General features: G+C 32.3%; 1 protein-coding gene across 8 annotated transcripts in view; it reads right to left on the bottom strand.

Moving 5' to 3' along the window:
• LOC129748030 (solute carrier family 12 member 4) overlaps positions 1-20,297 on the bottom strand; it is a 780,735-nt gene that overhangs the window by 487,553 nt on the left and 272,885 nt on the right. Inside the window, exon 1 of one of the 8 annotated variants that reach the window (XM_055742487.1) lies at positions 10,954-10,968. The exons of the other annotated variants lie outside the window; for them this stretch is intronic. The gene's annotated coding sequence lies outside the window, so the exon portion shown is untranslated. Of the gene's footprint in view, positions 1-10,953; positions 10,969-20,297 lie in introns of those variants that run through there. 8 annotated transcript variants of the gene reach the window in all.

A 20,297-nucleotide genomic window follows, 5' to 3' on the forward strand; every position in this document is an offset into this window, starting at 1 on the left:
ATTCCCGAATCATTTTTTTTTATAATGACCTGAAAGAAAGTGTTGAAAATAATATTAACTTCTGTCATTTCACACGGTGGCACAAGTACCAACGCTCCTTTTAGCCATAAAACATCTGAATCTGAAGCGGATATTCAAAATTATCAAATGTCGTTGTTAATGAAGGTCTTTTAGTTTAAGCGTGCTCAGTTAAATTGCAGTACCAAGCAACTGTAGATTTATCAGTGAACGTTGTTAAAAAAGGTAAACAGGAACAAGTTTTGAGTTCATTTTAAAGTCTTTATACTGACGCAACTGAAAAAGAGCTATTTTTTTTACTTGCACCAATAAATGAGACAAATGTACACTAAGATATTTCTTTTTGAAAGAATATGAAAGTTGAAATGTGATGATATCCGTTTGCACTTGCCCCATTGTTTTTTTTTTACAATTTACAATTAAAAAAGAAACTTGATTTTTAAATAAGGTTTCGAGGTATGTTTATATGAAAATTTCCAGAGAATAGAATGAACATTTGAAATCATCGTAGCCTTAACAGATTACTTCTTTTCAATCAATTTAATTTTTTGAAATCTGCTTTTCAATCAAATGTTATTGAATCTTGAAAATATCACCAAAACTGTTCAGGAAATTTTGAAATCGGAACAACCCAATGCTTCAGCTAGAATTTTCAAAAACAATGGGCTTAATTGGACACATATGTCCTTCAGGATCAAAAAGAAAAATAATGCTGTGATTCGGTTGAATAACAAAAAATCTAAACATATTTCAAAACCTTTTGTTTCCTTGGGTTGAAGTTCAAAGGAATTTTGTTTGAATTTTTTGCTGGAATGATAAAAAAAAAACGGTGAACCTTTTTTTCGGACATAATTTTGGTAGAAATATTGATATCAACTCAAACTGCTTCGGAGGTTGAAAATGGTGAACAAACAGCTGCTTGAAAATATTTAGTAAAAAATCTTCTCATATGTTTTTTATTATTTCTTCAGTTCTGAAAAATATACCATCCAAAGCTAAAAGGGTGCTGAAAGTGCTGCGTTAGGCAGATAATTGAGCAAGTACTCCCAAAATTGTCCCGATATTCAAAATTCTTATTCCATTAAGTTTCATATGCAATAAATTCCAAATAATGAGAAACTTTTGATTTCAATTTAAACCTTCAAGTGAACTCGAGCGAAGGAGAGTAATCAACTAAATGGTTTTCAATAAATGAAACATAGATATTATCAACATATAGTTATATTTGGAACAAGTTACAAACAGTGGATTTAGCACGAGGCTTGCCAAGTTCGACAGTTACGTTGAGTGATGAAAAAAGTGAATTTACCACGGAAAGCTTAGCTGATATCATTCAGCAATATTCAAAAAAACCAGAATCAAAGAAAAGTAAATAAAAAAGTATTCATGTAAGATGCATAAAAGAGTTATTTAAGGTAATTGTTTGATAATTTAAGTAAAGACCCGTAGAATCGAGTTAAAAAGCTAAGGTTTGATTCCGATATAATTCAGCGGAACAATTCAGTAAACCGAAAGGAGGTAAAAAAAGCAAGGACATGTTCACGAAAGCGAATTATTAATACTCAACATTTGATACGTTTTGAAAGTTAAACAACGAAGAAAATATGGACAATGGGCACCAAGTTTAAAATGGTAAGACGAAGTTTACCGGGTCTGCTAGTATCTTTATATATATCTTAACCTGAAGTTAGAACATTTTCGAAATATCGAAAGCCGATCATCTCGGGATATGGTCGACAAAATTTCAAAATTTGAGTTGCACTAGAATCCTTATTCTGTACTTCTCAAAACACAATAAAAAAAATTTGTACAAAAATTTTAAAAGGTACTTTAAATTAATAAAATATACACTTAAGTTATCGTCCAAAAGTTTGGGATCACCCCTTAGTATGGTGTATCGGCCGAAAGTTTGGGATCATTCTTTTGAAACATGCAAATTTATCTCTTTCATATCTTTCTCATCTAACATCGTATTGCAGATCTGATGGATTAATTTGGAAGTTTGAGAATTGTTGTCTTTTCTTAAATTCATTCAAAAATTATATTTTAAAGTTATAATCATAAAAAATTCACCTGAAACTAAATGTTTTTTGAAAGTTTACACTTATGATTCTGATTTTTTTATGGTTATCATCGAAATATAATTTTTGAATTAATTTATGAAAAAACAACAATTCTCAAGCTTCCGAATTAATCCTTCAGATCTGCAATATGATGTTAGATGAGAAAGATATGAAAGAGATAAATTTGCAAGTTTTTAAAAGAATGATCCCAAACTTTGGGCCGATACACCATACTAAGGGGTGATCTCAAACTTTTGGACGATAACTTAAGTGTATATTTTATTAATTAAAAGTACATTCTAAAATTTTTGCACAATTTTTTTTTATTGTGTTTTGAGAAGTACAGAATAAGGATTCTAATGCAACTCAAATTTTGAAATTTTGTCGACCATATCACGAATTGATCGGCTTTGAATATTGAGAGCGATTTTTCGAAAATTTTCTAACTTTAGGTTAAGATTAAGGTACAAAGCTAAAACATTATATCTGGGCAAAATACCTCCGAAATAGCTATTGCTCATTATCTTTCAAATGAGATCAGAAGATTTGCATATGCCTTAAGACGGCTGAGATATGTACGATCAAAATTTGCATGTTTTTAGGTGGGTGATCCCAAACTTTTGGCCGGCAGTGTAGATCACATAACGCTAATCGCCACGTCGTTGTGCATTATGCTTTTCGAAACAAAGTTGTATGCGAAAGACAACAGAAAGTCAAATGGAGGTAATCAGTGCTAACTTCATAAGTCGTTTTAAAAGTCGTGAAGCATATTACCCTGACGTTCTTTGCAATACTTGTCGAGTTGTCTGCAATCGATACGCTGCAGGCAATTTTGAACGAAAAATATCAGTGCATACATATTTACATGACCTGCCATAACCAAAGCAAACAAAAGGTGTTGAGGACTGTGGGGACAATCAAGAAAATTAAAAAAAAAATCGTTTATTTTTATTGTTGAATCCAAGAAAGTAATCAAAAATGACTATTTTAAAGCTAATATTACGCTATCTACCTTGTTCGACTAAGCACATATTAAGCACGAAAAAAATGGTTGAAGACCCAAAAACGATTCAAACTACGCCTGGAAAGACATTCGCTTTTTAGTGAAGCTGAATTGAAAAAAAAAAACTTAACAAACATGGAAAAATTACAATCAGTCTAATAGAGTTTTACAAAATTGCCAATAACTTTTCAGTATCAACTCAAATCTTTTTCCAGTCTTCAACAAAGTTGTCGGGCATGAAATTTTCTATAAAGTCATTGAACTGGGTGATTGTCATAAAATATATAGTCAGAAAAATCGATGGTCATAGAACATTAGGTTGAAAACCCCTTTTGGGAATCTAATGCAAATTGACTTAAAAATTTAAAATCGCTCTAATTTCAAAAAAGCCCGATGAAACATTTCCAAATTTTCAGAATGGATGCCTGAATACTATATCTTTAGAATGCCAAGTGCCGTTTTGGTGGTCATTTTTTCTTTTTAATAACGTGTTTTGGCACACGGTGCACACAGTTTTCACTTTCACTTTCCAACTGATTTTTTATCTGATCACGACGAGTGTGTATTAGGTGGTGTCTATTACATGTTGTTGGGTGTGTGTTTCTGTATTTGTGTTTTTATGTTGTGATTTAATTTTTCTTATGTTACATATTGTTCTAAAAATATTTCCGTATGTGGAATGTATGTTTTCGGTGTCTTTTTTTGAATTGATCGCGTTTTTTGTAGTTTTTATGTGGCAACTTTCCAGGATCAGCAATTTGCCTTCGTTGTCACATCTGTCGATGATTTCTGCTTTGTCGATGTCGAACAGATACATACATTCCACATACGGAAATATTTTTAGAACAATATGTAACATAAGAAAAATTAAATCACAACATAAAAACACAAATACAGAAACACACACCCAACAACATGTAATAGACACCACCTAATACACACTCGTCGTGATCAGATAAAAAATCAGTTGGAAAGTGAAAGTGAAAACTGTGTGACAACTTTCAGATGCTGGTGAATATAAATCCAAAAATTGTAGGACAAAACGGTTTTTCAACCGCAAAACTTTGTACACAGTAAGTGAACACAACATTTATTCCAACAATATCCAAATTAATTTGAAAAATATTGTAACAGATATACAAGACAGCTTTATCTGATCAGCCGAATCAATCCAAAACAAAAAGACGACATTTTTTCGGTAAGCAATTTCATAATTAATGAACTAGTTTAAAAAACGGTGTTAACATATAATAAAATTACAGTCCCTGATGATGATCCTATAAGGATCGAAACGTTGGATCTTAAATAAATAGTCGTCTTTGCTATTTAAGTTGACTGATAGCCGAAAAATTCACCCCGAAAGAATCCAGTTTAGGATTATTGATTCTTGATTCAGAAAAGCTGCTTTGAAATCCAGGTTCAAATAAGTTCAACATTTACGAAAATCTAATTCATGCTAAATATTTTGATAATAATTTTCTTGCGTGGTTGATTTTTGGTTTTCAGCCTCAAGTTTTTAAATTTATTTCTTATGAATAATTTTAATTTAACAAGGCTTCAAAACTATGTTAATTAAAACAATGGTCTCCCGGCTCCGTTAAACTAATTCGTTTGAGCCGTTTCAAATAAACGAATTGTTAAAAAAAAAGGCTTCAAAACTGTGATCAATAATTGAAAACTCTGAATTAGATTACTCATACGAAATTTATATTTTATTTCTGGTTCACATTTCAGATTAAAAATAAATACATTACTTAAATAATGAATTCAGATAATAACCCACAATAAAATTTAAATTATAGATTCATGGCTGAGGGCCCTGAAACATGTGTTTTCAAATTCTAAAATTTTTGTACATTTCAGTAATCGTATTCAAATGTTGAAACAAATAAAAACAAACAAATTGAATTCAGGAACAGAATTCAGATTCAGAACGCAAAATCAAAACTCAAAATATGATTTAGTGCGTAAATGTATTTTACAATCAAGATCAATTTGACTATTTCGTTGAGGAATTCAAGAGATCACAAACTTATGAATTTGTCTGTTAATCGAATTTCAAAATTTCAAATTTTTAATCAATATCTGTACACAATTCTGTTGAAAATCACAAAAATTTTTAAGTTTGGAAGATTTGTTTTATGCAATGAATCTAATTTTTATTTGAAAAATGTCTTACACAGGATTATCATTATGGAATTTATATTTAATGAAAAATATTTGCCGATAAAGAAACATGTAGCTATCTTCATCTAACTGATTGCACAAAGATCTATTTTAATTCGGTGTATTGTTTAACATAATTTATATTGAAGGTTTTTGAATAGTCAAATTTCAATCTTAAATCATGAATTTGGTTCATGTTTGTAATAAAATTTGGATTATTCTCATCGATATGGTAAAGGTTTTGGAATTTGCTCAAGAGTTTGAAGGATTGAGTTTATTTTATTTGAGCATAGATTATGTTTTTTTTTTAAAGAATATGAATCCTGGAAACCAAATTGAAGGCTTTGCTTGAAAACTTGTTTAGAACTCAAATCAAATATGCCTAACTTATCAGATTCTTGAATAAATTGAAAGATTTTAATCATCGATGAAAGTGAATACCATATTTTGTTACTTAAGGTTTCAAAATACAAATTTAACTCACCATTTCTAAGATTTTAGGACGCATTTTTAAAAGCTACGATTTAATAGTTCAATAAAAAAGCACTCAGAAAATATAATTCATATAGTTACAAAAACAATATGTTTGGAAGTTTTTTTTATTGATGCATTGATTGAGCAAAACAAATTATAAAACAACTCAATCACTAACCAATCACTAATCAAAGTTTCATAACGGTGATCCGGAACTGAAATATCCGAGTTTCATCTTTACTAAATAGTTGAATTACGAACAAATAATTGAAGAAAGAATTCATAAAGAAAATCAAAGATGCAAAATTCCAATAAGAGATTTCTGGTTATGGTTTCTGTTATGAAATGTCCATTTTGGTTCATTATTATTTGGATTATTTTTTAATCTAGATTCAAAAATTGACTTTAAATTTTGAGATTTAGAAGTTTTACTCGGGTTAAAAATGCAGATTTCAGATTCGGAATTGAAATTTAAAGTTTCTCAAAAGAAAAAAAATACAAAACAGGTGAAAACCACTATAAGAAAATAAGATCTGAATTAATTTTCGAGATTACGTTCTTTGAAAAATCTAAATTTTAGTATAAACCTTTTTTATAAAATTTTTATGATGAAACAAATTAATAATGATATTTTTTGTTGAAGAACAAAATTGTACTCAATCTTCAAGTTGAGGAAAATTCAGCAAAAAATTTTTTTTATTAGTTTAACATTATTTATATTGTAGGTGCTTAAAAACAAAAGCTAAACAAACATCGGAATATATCGAGTTATCGAAAGATTACATTAAATCTGATTCGAACCCCAAACTTATTTTTAGCTTTTATACATTTTCGCCAAAATTTTTCATTCAAATGAAGTTGGAGGATCCAGGCATTAAGATTTGGCAAAAGCTTTGGTTGCCTATCATTGGTTTACCTTAACAGATTGGAGTACCAAATTTCAAATAAGATTGTTCGATTTTCAGGAAAAGATCGATCTCAAAGATCGATTCAGATGAGTGGTCCTGGGATCGATTCATCTAAATTTCAACAGCTTGAAGATCGATCTCTGATTAATTGATATTTTTGTTTTTTTACCAGAGGAAAGTGCTGTTTTTTAAATATTTTCAAAAAGGACAAAAAAACTTCAAAGGTGTACAATCCTTCTACATATGGATAGAAAAATTTTCCTAGCGCTTTAAAGTAAGGTACACTTGGGTGAGTAGAGACTCAGAGTAAGTGATGACGATGGCTATTCTAACAATACTGTGGAATATTTTTTAAAACTTTTAATTCAGAATGCTAAATTTACTTGTAAAATATCTATTAACTGTACAAAAAGATACTTTTCCTACTAAAACGGATGTTTACAGAGTCGTTTTGTTTACATTCGAATTTTAACTACGATGTTGAGTTGATGTGTATAATTTTCAAATGCATTTTTCTCATAAACTAGCTGGCTCTTGGCGACAAATCCTACGTTGAAACAATCCTTACATTCGGATTGAAAAGTTAGAAAAACACTAAAATTTTGTCAGCAAACCCTGAGTGGGACAGCTTTATTCAGACTTAATGTTTAAACGTTTTTAAATTTTCTTTCCGCCATCCAATACAATTGAGCTGTATTTGGAATGTCGATGGTAAATAGTAGGGAAAATTACTTTTTATGTTCTGGAAAAAGTAGGGGAGAGAAGGGTAGCGTGGGCCACTCTAAATATCTCAGCTGTGTGTTGAGATAAAAATCTCAATCCAACTGCCATTGTCGTCGCTTAGCGTAGGCATGTTTTTCTATATGTTGTTTACTCATGTATGCTTCTTTTATTTAAGTTTGCTAGAAAAATGTACTTAGGTACATTATTAAACAAGCATCCGCAAATTGCATCCGTGGGAGACCTGGAGTAAATAACAAAAATATGCTCATGAGACCGCTGCAAGCTTTGTATGGAAATTTCAATTTCATAAATTTTTACACCTCCCATAACTCTTTTTGGTTGTTTTTGCTGCCAGAAATAGCAATAAAATTTTTGGAAGCGATCCATACAGTCCTGAATTAGCGCAACGAGTTTCAATTTTGTATGGAAATTTGTATGGGAAAACAAAATTTTTCATTTCAAAATCACCAGAGATGTACTGAGAGCTCCAAAAAATACAACTTTTGATGAAAAATATTCCTTGATTCTTGCAGTACTATTGATGTGAACAAAGCAAAGACCTAACTTATACCTCAGAAAAGTTATTCGATGTTTTAAAAAAAATATTTTTCAAAATAATATTTTTTTTTATTTATGCTTTTTTTCTGCTTATTTGCAAGCTGTGTAACCGTAGGATGGAAATAAAAAATCTCAAAAAACTGCTTTGCATTGCCAAAGAATTTTTTGATTTATATAATCTTTGCAAAAACATTTCATGCCATCATTATCAGCTCTAGCAAGCAAACTCCGCAATTGTTAAATACTTTTCAATGGATTCAGATTTTTTTAATTTCGCAATGGTTATAACTTTTTTCATGAAATCTTAGCTGCTTATCATGTTAGCAAAAAATGAAGCTTAAGAATAGTCAAAACCAAAAATCAAAGACCGACTTCTTTTCAAGCTTATTTGAATTTTCTGGATGATTTAATGCGCAAAAATTTCTTCTTCCATACAAATTTCCATACAAAATTGAAACGCGTTGCGCTAGCTCAGGAATCAACCAAATCATCTCAAATTTTACACTGATGCTTGGTGACCCAAAAGGCATCGAAAAAACATATGGGAGCAAAAAGTCATTTTTTGCAGCGGTCTAATGCTCATACGCTTATGAACTTAGTTTTGTCATGTTCTTTCACGTGGAAAAAGAATTTTTGAGGAAACATCAATAAGTCACACAAACGCAACAAATTTGCAAATCATAGCTTGTGGAGAATCGTTGGCCACATTTTGTAGGGTTTCTTGGGCCACCTATATTTTAGTGTTTTTATACACATTCAGAACTTAAAATACGCTTTTCCTATCTGTAAAGTTGTCTTTTGCCAAATAAACAGTTATGGAAAATATTTTGTCCATTTTTTCCAGTGCGATAGAGACGAACATAAATCCTATATAAAAAATATTGCTGTAATGTTCGCGAGCCAGGAATAAAGAACAATTCGATCATACACAACTCCCTTCTGTATTTCCTCATCTAAAATTGTTTAAAATCACTAAATGAATTATGAAATTTCACTCAGTTTTGAGTCAACTCATAAACTTTGCACGTTATCTAGTAAATTAGGATATGGTGGCCCACGTTCCCCCTAAAATTTTACAAAATCCAAAAAAAATTACTTTGTTTTAAACAGTCAGAACTTGGAAAATTTATGTATTCAAAAAATAAATAAAATGCTTAATGATACCTCGAAAATGTAGAAAACCTTTCCATGGTTTTTTTTTGGCTTTCTTACAGAAAGGCATAGGGAACGGTCAGTTGGGGATATCATTAATTAAGGGTCCAAGACCCCACTTTATAGGTACCAATCGACTCAGCTCGACGAGTTACGATGATGTCCGGGAATTTGTATGTTCCATAAAAACGTTCTTAACACATTAACTCCTATTCTAGGTTTCACGATTTTGATGAATTTAGTATCAAAAAATTGCATTTTTTTTTCCTGTAGGACTTATTTCAAAACCAAAAAAAAACAAAATTGTTTAAAATTTTTCTATTCCATAGAACATATCATGCTTACGTTGGCTCCAAAAAAGGTAGCCATTTGCTCAGCAACAGTAGCCAGCAATCGCTAAATTAATTACAAAAGCGATCAAAAATTTGACAAAAATTTCATAAAACAGCAGAGAATCGATCCCACGCCATCTAGCATGAGAGTTTAGGAGGTTAACCCCTTGACCACTAGTGAGCGTCGAGATATGTGGCTCTCAAACTTTAACAGTTTGAATTATTTGGATTATAAATGAACTCGTTGAATATAAGTTCGTTTATCCTCCAAAAAACGTACTGGGCACCTTTTTTTTATATTGAGTTTAGTAATTTTTGCTATCGATTTTCTTTAATCATAATCTTTTTTATAGATTAATAATAAATAATTCAGAAATAAGGAATCCATTATTGTGTCATTTATTTCCAAAGATAATTGACACTCTGTAAGAAAGCCTCCAATCCACTGATAAGTGTATTAAATCGGGTTTTTTGCTTTTATCTTTTATTATGAAACAAAGAAAAAAAGTGACCTACGATACCCCACTCGCCCTTAAATATTTAGTGAAAATCGGTTCAAGTGGGTTGCAACATAAAATACCCACAATAATCCTTAAAACATCCAACTAATAGCACCATGCTCTATTTAAGAAAAAAAATTTTTTTTACTGTTCGAGCAACGCATTCAACCAATAAAACACATTTTGTTTAAAGATTCTTGAGAAAGTAAAGTAAGTGATTTTTTTCTAAAACTGAACTACATATACGAAATACTGTCCGAATTACCCTCGTGTACCTTACTCACTATATTTAATTCTACAGATAAACCTGATAAAGCCAATCTAATTCTGGGCTGTGTACTGATTCCGACAAAAAGCAAAACAGATTTCTGTGTAAGAAATTAAATCGATACTGAATATACTCGTTTCTAAATAAATCCAAATCAAAATTTAAAAAGATCGTAAGGTCGACTCAAAAATAAACCAATCTAAACGATTTTTCATAGGCCGAAGAATCAATCAAAATAATCGCAAAACTGAGTTGAAAAGATTGATCTTCCAAAAACCGATTCAAGATCGACCAATCTTTATTTCAAACACCATATCAGGCTTCTGTTTACTTTATTTCCACGATGTTAAAACATTTTTAGGATAATGCGTTTTCGAACACGCATGGCCATAGGCTGTGTCCAGACATAGTCAAGTTCGTCCTCTGAACCTATTTTCATAAATTATCTCAAAAACTAGAGTTGATAGCAAAAAACAAGTTGAATATTCAGAATCAGCAGCGCCCTCAAATCACTCAAAAATAATGTTTTAAAATTCTTCGCTCCTCGGAAAAATGTGATTTTTATTCGCGCATTATTCAGTTTGTTATTTTTTAGTAAACAAAAATAAATATTTCCAAATGAACTATATTGCCCTGCTCTCATCCGTTCCATGATGATTGCAATCACTATGATGCCTCACTTAATCGATGTAGTTATGAACGGTTTTCCGCATTTCCCACATAAAGGGGTGGGAAAACGATTCAATCAAACTGTCAATCTCCCGAATCGGACACTTGTAAACACAAACCTCTCTTGGAGACAGTAGATAGAACACAATGATCTGGACGGATGACTTCAAGTCGCGACGATCACCGGCACTAGACTGACCAAATCCGTCAACCGTAACTTGCCAAGTTACAACCGGGTGGTGGAATCAAAACAAATACTTTGCCTACGAAACTTTCTGATCCCGTGATATTTGGAATTTGACTAACGAATGACAAGCTGACGCCTGGCAGCATCATCCAATGCAATGCTGTCGAATGTGCAAAAACAATGATCACCGGTATGAGGTGATAATGATTTGGGAACATCATCGTTGGAGCCTTACTAAACCTTTGCAGGTGACTTAAGCTGCAGAGCTTTGCAAAAATTAATTCGCAGCTTATAACCAATCGTTAAAACAAGAGCAATGGATAAACAGGTAGGTAATCTAGATTGATCAAACACTCTGGTAGGTACCGGAGATTGGATCTTAAACACACATTTGGTGTGAATTTTTTCGTGTGCTCTCAGTTCACGTGATGGTGGCTTAAAGTTCGATTGAACCCACTCTTGGGTCTCCCTCAACAGAAGGGTGTGAACAAATTAATTAGATTTGCGGAGCATTTTAAGCTGCGAGTGCTACTTGTAACGAAACTCGCGAAAACTTTTTCAGATATAGGCCTAACATGTCAGCTACGGAAAGCTGCCCGATGCCATTCGCACGCCATTGATGACGTGTCACTCTTGGCGCAGAGTTCTAAGGGGTCCCACAAATATCGAGCATCAAAACAAATATGTAAATACCTCCACGGCTCCCATACATTCAAATGTTGAAGGTGAAGGTTTCCATGGGACGCATATTGGATTGGGGCCCTCGGGGGAAGTCTGAAATCTGGAGGCGGAATGTCCGACCACCATCAGCAGTTGGCATGGCCTGGCAGGTTGATGGGAACATGTCGTCACAAGACGTCGTCGGCGTCGCATTTTGCATGCCAAGCGACCTTGCATGTTAGCGCAAACCTATCGCTATATCTCTAACACGGAAAACTTGAAATCGGTTGGAATAAGTTTTATTAACACTTCTTTGCATATGCTTGAATCTTGAAGCGGTAGAGATTCTACTAACTAAAGTTTTAAGTGTTAGCATACCTCCTCAAACATCAAAAGAAGCAGTGACATTTGAAAATTTAACAAACATCATATCTCATCTTTTCCGTGCCCCCCTTGAACGACAAAATATGCATCAGTCAGTCGATGTTTGGCAAAGATTTTGTTCTAGCAAAGCGAGAGGAGAAGTATAAATACTCACACCCATCATTGGAGAAGACGAGAAACGATGTGGGTAGGAAAGGTGGTCAATCGATGCCAATACATCCCAGAGTTTGAGTTGGGTGGCAAGTTGAAAATGGGTCATTCACGTGTAAGACTGTGACTCTGAACCTGGTCGGTCGATGAAGCTGTCGAGAAGTGAGCTCTTGTGATGAACCAGTAGCATACATACTGTTTATTGAACCACTTCCACTTGTTTAGCAGAGAAAGAGAGCGTACGGTTTTAATCGTATACGGTAATTACTTTATCGTAACAGAGTTAGTGCACTATTTATTGGCTAATTCAATAGCCAATGGGTGGCAACATGCAGCATTTCATCGACAATGAAAAAATTTATCGTGTATGAATCGATAGATTTAGGAAAGCAACAAACTAAGATATGAGTGATTATGCGTTAATAAGTTGAAAAAGTCCTCGAGATTATTGTTTACACAAGTTTATAGAATAAATCAAATTTAGAAAATCTGAATTCTAACCCCTATTACTGTTGTGAAATTGGCTGAAGATTCTCGAACATAGGGTTTGAAAAAATCTAATGAGAAAGGTGTATGAGATTAAAAATTTTTTATTTATTTAAAGCTGAAAATCATGTTTTTACTGTGAATGGTAACCTAACTAGCCTATCCTGACCTGTCTTATATATCACTCTCATATTCAAAACTTGGATCAACAAATACTTAGAAACACATCAATCTCCGTTTTGAGTAGCTTTTTGTTATTCCACCCCACTTCCCTTAATTTTCTTTTAAAAACATACAAACTAGGATCGGCCACCCTGAAATTGTAAGAAATCGCTTTCGTTACCAACCATAATGCTGCTTTAAGTTTTTTACATTAATTTGGAATAACTTGTTGCGGAATATTTTCAATGTCGTTGATTTTCAATTTTAGACGATTTTTTATTATACTTTCGCACCATTTTCAAACTACATTAGCATTTTTACATGATTGTAAACGATTATCATTATCATTTTTGAAGCCACATTTTTCACAAATTACTGATTTTAAATTACCAACGTTGTACATTTCTAGGGTAAAGGACCCTAAGACAACGGCTTAAGGAAGGTTTTTTCATTATTTCAATAGAATTGCCTTCGACGTTGGTTTAAAACTGATGTTTAGTAATTGAACTATATTTCTAATACTGTTTTATGAAACTCTGAAGGAAATAGATCAATTCATTACATACTTTTTATTCAATTTATGATTTATTTTCCTCATTCAAGTTCCTTCATTGTCGTACCAGGTTCCTAATTCCGTCGTACAAGGAGACCGAAATTGTCTCAATTTATTCCACCCTCTTCAGAAATACATTTAAAATTTTACGGTTGCGGTTCATGCAATTGGCATTAGCTTACGTCGAACGGATCAACCGCACAGGATAACAGCAGAAGTTCTTTAAAGTAACCAGTCGCAATAAGCCATGAAACTAGGATAGCTTTATTGTAAACAGGTCTACCATTGCTTGGCTAATGCATCTGCAGGCAGCAAAATATTATACCTTCTATTCAATTATACCGGAATTGTCTCAAACTATTCCTCCTTCATGAGGTATAGATTTGAAATTTTGCGGTTGCGGTTCATGCAAATGCTACTATTTACTTCGCACGGATCAACCGCGCAGGATAACAGCAAAGTTCGAATGAGCTCTCAGTCGCAATAAAATGGTCTTGCCAAGAAATCTCAAGGTAGCGTTATTGTAGCTAGGTACCATTGCTTGGCTAAGGCAATTGCAGGCAGCACAATATTAGACCTTACAAATTGAATCCACCCTGCAAATGTATTTTCTACCAACACACTCTCCAACGGACAGGGCTGCCATGATCCAGGATTTGTCTGTAAAATAAGATTTCATAACATTCATACAGACATTTAACACAAATTACAATGCACAAATTTACACAGAAACTATCCATATTTAAAGAACATCAACATTTTCAATAGAACTATATGTTTTTCTACGTAATGAGACTGAATAGTAAGACATTTGAGAAGAGGCAGAACCACATTTGCGTTTTGTCAACATGTGTATTCTTATACATGTGGGAACCCTGGCGAAGGATATCGAAACAAAGCAACACCACGTTGATGCGTGTAATGCGCATTAGACTGGTTCAGCTCATCTATATGAGTTTTTTTTACGAGCGATAAAAGTTTTTCAAAAATGTTTGTGATTCAACTAAAATTAAACTTTTCGACTTTTTCATTCAAACTGTAATATGTCAAAAATGACAAAACATCTTTTGTTAAAAATTCACTGAGAATTCAAACATGAGTCAAGTTTTAAAACTTATATGGTAGGAATCAGCATGAAAAAGGGGTTCGATTTTGTTTTATTTTGAACGACTTCATGTACAAAAAATCATATCTTCCGATTTTTTTTATACAAACTTGTATTGAGATCCAAACCAGAGACTCGTGAACTCTTATTTCAAAGTTAAAATTATTCATTCATCTAAATTCTCTTGTCATTTTGAACTTCAACGGGAGTTTTTTGCATCGATTTTCCATGCATCGTCAAAATTCAATAGAAATCGAGGTTATCGGTCCAGGAATTGATTTTTTTTCCTCGAGTAGTTATTGATTCCCATTTAGAGAATTTAAGTTTAAGTTTAAGTTTTAGTTTTCAAGGATCTCTCATTGAACATTCTGTAGAGAAAAGCGTTTGGTCGTATGTAAGATATTGCAGTTTGAATGAAAGAAGTTGAAAAAGTCTAATTTTCATATAATTGATGTATCTAATGTTTCAAATACTTGAGAGAGGTTTAGTGTCATCAGATAATCGAACCAAAAATAATCAAATCTTAAAATATAAAATTATGAAGCAACAATGTCATTGGAGTTGAACGTTAGAAATGTGTAAAGTTGGAGATATTCTTGCGTGCACTCAAACGTCTATTAAATTATGCACGGTACTGGTAGTAAATAATTTGTAAAACACCAACCACTTAGCTAAAAAAGCCATCAATTCTATGTTCATTTAAAACCATGCATTACAAGCAATGCTGAATACATTCAAGTAATTTATTAATATAAAAAGACTTTTTGCACTTATGATAATTTGTTAATTTTTATAGTGAAAATTATTGAAGAATCTTGACAAAACACTTTCATCAGAGAGTCCGAATATGTGTTGTATTAGGAATGGTTCTTTCTCATATCCTGGGTAGTGTGACTGTGCTGTTCTTCGAAACCAGTCTACGGGGCACGGGGTCTTAAAAACGGAGTGCTGTCAGTTCCATGGGTGGTTTTTCAGTCTTTCCACGGAATAAAGAATAGTGATTTGATGTTTAGAAGTGTAAAAATTTTCAATTATTTAGAGGAAAGTAAAGTAAAGTTTGTTTTGATCTGTGCTAGTTCAATTGAAGTTTTCGATGAGGGCAGATTTGGAGCTCCGCATCGAACTTTAAGGAATCGAAAAAATCTAAGAGGTCCTACAACTGAAGTGTAGCTGGCTGGCGTTCTTTTTAAGTGCAATAGTTTAAAAGGAGCAGTTGCTAAATCGAGCATAAGTGCACGTTTTTGAACGAATTTTAAAATAGATTGGTGCAAATTCCAAGGCTGATTCATGTTGCCATAAGAGAGTGAAATTTTTTCGTTCCTGCTGCATGTATTGTGATTTTTCCATGCATATTTTTCGGTTGCAAACTTTGCTGATTTCTGGCTTGCTATGATTATTCTTGAGTCGTCGCCTAATTGAGTTCCTGGAAAATGAAGAATTTGCTATAAAATCGCCGAAGAGCTGACGTCATGATTTCATGTGGTCGAGTTGCATATGAAGTTTCACAGATTTTTTGACACGCTTGCGGAAGCAACGAAAAAAACCTTTTGTCATTTTCCTTTCCAACGCTGATCTGCTGCGCAAAGATAAGTATCCTAATTTTTTTATTTTTTTTTATCTCATTATTAAATTTTAATCATTAGGGTAATTTAAAAAAAAACCTTTCGAGTTTCAAACAGACCTCGAAAGGTTTTATGTTCTACTGATATTTTTTGATTCTATTTTTCATTTCAAGAGCGAGTAAAGGCGCTTTATCCTTGGTCGATGACCAGAAATGATTGTGCACTGAAATCAGAAACTGTTCAACTTAGAAAACGTAAATCTTAGAATCTTCTTATCATTTCCTATAATTCATCCAGTTTGTCAAAATGCTTCTGTTCAGGTTTTGTGATTTCTGTGTACAAAATAAATCATTTCCAGCCGCTGAAGAATGGTTCCAGTGAGTGTTGAAGTTATTTGACATTAAGTACGGTTTCTTCATCAAGGAGCATTTTTCTTAGCATGCTTCCAACGTTACTGCCCCTTTGAAACGTATGGTACTGGTGGTCCACGTTTCTTCTGTTCCTGTGTTCCAGATGTCTCTGCGTTCTCTGCTCCATGGTAGGCCCGACCAGTTCATGTTTTCGATTATTTTAATGTTTTTATGTTCAAATAATTGAAAACATGAAGAAAGACAAGAAGAATAATAACATACGTTTATTATTCTTTGGGACTCAGACATAAGTTCTGGCTGTGGAAGTACGATTAGTGATTAGTGATTAGTGATAAAAAGACTTTTTGCACTTATCTCCCAGCGCATCTAGTTCCTAGCTTCAAAATTACTTTATTGTGTTGTGATTACTTAGAAATCAATTATGTTCATTCTCTATGAGTCCGACTGTGGTCAGCAAAAAATAGTAAAAATGAACCGGTCTAATTCCAATTCTTGCGAAACGGTTTCCTATTCCTGTCGCAAAATTACGACGAATTATGGGGGCCGAGCGATTCGATTTCAATCGAATATTGACAAATTTATACAGTTCAGATTAGCTTGAAATCATTTTTCTAATTTTATTTCAACACTTTTCTGTTGAATTTGATGATTTTGATTGTTATATGCATTGACAAGAAGCGTTAAAACAAAGAAACACGTTGGGGGGATCACTAAGTTCGTCTTTCAATATGGCGGAGTGTGCCAATAATTAATTTCACTTCGAGATTTCAAAATCAAATATCTCAAAAAATAGTTTTAAAAGTGACAAATTTGTGATGGAAAATAAATTCACAGGCGTAAGTTTATCATGTGAAGTAGCCTATTAAAGTGGAAAGTGATTTTTCGGCTCTAAAACATGCATTCATGAATTAAGACGAATAAGAGGGATACGACGGAGGAGGGTACCCCTACCCTAGTTTCCTTTTATTTGGTATCAAGTCATTTACAAGAGAATAAACTAATGAGCTATCTTGGATAGAAATGAGATTATAATTCAAATTTTCCCCTACATTCTTCCATTCAACTGACATTTTATTTTCTGGATTCAAGGTAAGATAATAACTAAAAAAAAATTACCACAAATTCGTGGTACACTAAGGTCTTTTTAACGCGGTTCGATTTTGCTCAGTTTTTCTCACACAGCTTATTTTTACGCGGTTTTTTGCCATGGATATGATTCTTCTACACGGCTCTCGCGAATCAACACGTTTTTTGAGCGAAAATATTCCAAGTCCTATACGTTAGCGAGGGAATGCATACCGCGTTAAAAAAAAACCTTAGTGTATTTCACATATGGGACTTTTATGCGGGTATATTTCATAAGGGACAGTCACGAGATGATATTTTTTTCGAAATTTCTAGAACAAAATCTCTTTTTTTATTGTTTTAAATTGAAGCCCTTCGTTTAAAATTAACTGTCAGGTTAGATGAAAAATGACAAAAATTCATATGGGACTGTTATGCGAGTTGGGGCAGTACAGCTTTAATCCAAAAAGTTACATCGACAAGTTTTAGCAATAATCAAATCTCACATAAACCTTGCAGTAAGGTTTATTGAGCTTAGATTTTGAAGCTGATTGAACAAAATTTGAATATTTGCACTCATACATATTTGGTAAAATAAAAAAATTTAGCTGTGACAATTTTATTTCAATGCAAAAGAATAATGGAAAATTTACCGGAAATACCGGTTTTTTACCGTCTTAATAGCCGGTATTTCCGGTATTGGAAAATGGACGGGTTTATCGGTTTTACCGGTTTCGGTAAAACCGGTTAGACCACCCTAAGTATAAATAACAGCAATATATAGCAATATAAATAAACATAATACTTTCGAATATTTTATCAAGTTAACAATACGATTTTTTAACAGGAAAATATCACGTTATCAGGCATTCAAAAGCTCATATTTCTCAAGGTACTCAAAAGACCAATTTAAAACAATGAATTCAAAAGATTGATCGTCATCAGGATTAATTGGTAACTTAAAAAGCTACGATCATATGACTTAAATTGTAAAGTTTTCTTGTTTGATCATTTTTGATTTAGTTTCGATTGTAGAGTTTTCCAAAAGTAGGAGTGAATTCCGGAATCAAAACAATACAAGATTGAAATACCTCTCTTGTATAGGTTGTTCACGAAAGAAAGTGGACACGGGTTATTCAATGTTATTAAGTTAGTGTTCTAGCAAGAGCTGTGAAAACTATGTTTAATTGTTTGTTAAAATAACTGATTAAAATATCGAAGAATCTGAAGTTTTTGGTGCTTAAAATTATTAAATTGTTTTTTTGAAGGACACCAGGAAATCGAAAAAAGAGAAAGCTGCCGTTCGTTTCTCAAATTTTAGAATAAGATGTTTTTTTTAAAGAAATTTACAAAAACTTGCTCATAGTCATCATAATAAATCAAAACAAAAAAATTTAAAAATGCAAAATACACCACGATTAAAAAAAAACAATATGTCATACATATATTGTAATTATTGAAAACATTTTTCTTATAAATAGAAAAAGAAGAATGTTTAAACGATCTCTTACTAAACAAAATGAGAGAAATAGTTTGTGGATTCTAGAGGACGATGTAAATTTTAAAGTATTCTCTAGATTGCCATTTTTTAAAGTTGTTTTAACAAAGGATATTCCCCATGACCTAAAATGCATTGGATGATAAAAAATTTAAAATAGAAGTGTTAGTGGAATACAAAAATTGTGTTCACGGTTTGAAGGTCTGTAATTTTTTTCATAGATCACAATAAATAACGAAACTTACTGGAATTTTTTTCATTTCTTGATTATTTTTGTTAACTCAGGAATCTCTTAACACATAACACACGACGTATTACAGGACATTGACGTTGTGTCCTGTAATACGTAGTGTATTATGTGTATAGTTAAAGTTCTTACGTAAGCACAAATCATATAAAAATGACAGGAATCTCTTATTGCATTTTCTCGAATAAACTACATTTTTAACTGAGTTTTTGATTATTATTTTAATTAAATTTACTTTTACCATAAAAAAAGTTGTCACACTTTTTTTCTTGAACACTCCTTACTCTTGATGTTGTGTTCGAACTTGTATCATCTGAAGGGTGTGTAGAATTACGTCTAGTTTAAGAAAACTAAATTTTTAGAGCAATCGATGTAATTGCATGAAAATAGAACCAATATAGTGGATTCATTAATTTTTCTAGAACAAATGGTTTCAAATTTCCATACAAATTTTAGGTTCGTTACATTACCTCTTCTCGTGGTCCGATAGGACCCAAATTTTGCATAGGACCATATTTTAGGTTTAAGATGCAGAGCATAATATTTCTTAAGCTTTATTTTAAACATGTTTCAAATGCGACAGTTTCTTTTTTTTTTCAACAGTTTTTTTTTCAACTTTGAAATGTAAACCTCAACTTTTTAAAAAAATTAATAAGTGTAAGTTCTGAGAAATAGAATTAAATAACAATTCAAGCACGAAGTATGTTTGTCTTTTAACAAACAAAATTGACTGCTTCTTGCTGTTAAAATTAAAAAAAAAAATTGAGAAAGAATTTTTACTATCATTAAAAGTTGGTATGTTTAACTATTCGACTATTCGTCAAACATTTGTTTCAAAAAGTGTCTTATCATTGCCGAAGATTTTCTACTGTCAACAGTTTGCGAAACAGAAGTTCTAAATAATGAGTTTTGCAAAATTGAACATTTCAACTATTCACGTAGCGTTTGTTCATAAAAATTGTTTTGTTTTACAGATTCTTTGTCAATTTTCACTCTTAAACAAAGTTATTGAACGATTTTTTAAAAATCGATT

Source organism: Uranotaenia lowii, chromosome 2, assembly GCF_029784155.1.
Source record: "Uranotaenia lowii strain MFRU-FL chromosome 2, ASM2978415v1, whole genome shotgun sequence".
Classification (NCBI taxonomy): domain Eukaryota; kingdom Metazoa; phylum Arthropoda; class Insecta; order Diptera; family Culicidae; genus Uranotaenia; species Uranotaenia lowii.